We start from the raw sequence: 1,457 nt of genomic DNA, 5'->3' as shown, positions 1-1,457 counted from the left end.
CGAGAGTGCATCGGACAAACCCCAACTGAGGGACACTTTACCAAAGACTCATTCAATCTATAAAATTGAGCAGTGCTCCTCAAAACTCTCAAGGTCATGAAAAACAGGGAAAGACTGAGAAATTGTGACAGACCACAGGAGACTAAGGAGACATGATGGCTAAAGGCAAAGTCGTGTCTTGAATAGATTTCTGTAACAGAGAGAGGACCTAGGTAGAAAAACTAGTGAAATCCAAATAAAGCCTGGAGTTAGCAGTAACATATCAAGGTTGGTTTCTTTCTTTCTTTCTTTTTTTTTTTGAGATGGAGTCTTACTCTGTCACTGAGACTGGAGTGCAGTGGCACTGTGTCAGCTCACTGCAACCTCCGTCTCCTGAGTGCAAGCAATTCTCCTGCCTCAGCCTCCCGAGTAGCTGGGATTTCAGGCGCCCAACACCACGCTAGTTTTTTATATTTTTAGTAGAGATGGGGTTTCACCATGTTGGCCAGGCTGGTCTCAAACTCCTACCTCAGGTGATCCACCCACCTCGGCCTCCCAAAATGCTGGGATTACAGGCATGAGCGGCCTAATGTTGGTGTCTTAATTGTGACAAAGGAACCATAGGTATGGAAGACAGGCCGGGCTCAGTGACTCACAACGGTAATCCCAGCACTTCGAGAGGCCAAGGCAAGAGGCTCCCTTGAGCCTAGGAGTTCAAGCCCAGCCTGGGCAACATAGTGATACTTCACCTATACAAAAAAAAACAACAAAAATTTTTTTTGAGATGGAGTCTAGTTCTGTCGCCCAGGCTGGAGTGCACTGGGTACGATCTCAGCTCACTGCAATCTCCACCTCTTGGGTTCAAGTGATTCTCCTGCCTCAGCCTCCCCAGTAGCTGGGATTACAGGTATGTATTACCAGGCTAGGCTAATTTTTTTATTTTTATTTTTATTTTTTTAGTAGTGACAGAGTTTCAAGATCAGCCCAGGCTGGTCTTGAACTCCTGACCTCAAGTGATCTGCCTGCCTTGGCCTCCCAAAGTGCTGGGATTACAGGCATGAGCCACCACGCCCAGCCAATTTTTAAAAAATTAGCTGGGTACAGTGAGATACACCTGTGGCTGAGGTGCAGGGCCACTTGAGCCCAGGAGGTCGAGGCTGCAGTGAGCTGTGACTGTACCACTGCACTCCAGCCTGGAGAACAGAATGAGACCCTGTGTGTTTTGTGTGTGTGTGTGTTTGTTTGTTTGTTTTTGAGATGGAGTTTCTCTCTTGTTGCCCAGGCTGGAGTGCAATGGTGTGATCTTGGCTCACTGCAACCTCCACCTCCTGAGTTCATGTAATTCTCCTGCCTCAGCCTACTGAGTAGCTGGGATTGCAGTACAGGCATGAGCCACCATGCCTGGCTAATTTTATTTTATTTTATTTTATTTTGTATTTATTTATTTATTTATTTATTTTTTTTTTTTTTGAGACGGA

Source organism: Mandrillus leucophaeus, unplaced genomic scaffold (genome assembly GCF_000951045.1).
Source record: "Mandrillus leucophaeus isolate KB7577 unplaced genomic scaffold, Mleu.le_1.0 Scaffold158, whole genome shotgun sequence".
NCBI lineage: Eukaryota > Metazoa > Chordata > Mammalia > Primates > Cercopithecidae > Mandrillus > Mandrillus leucophaeus.
The sequence above is the reverse complement of the archived record's forward strand: the minus strand, read 5'-3'. Positions refer to the sequence as shown.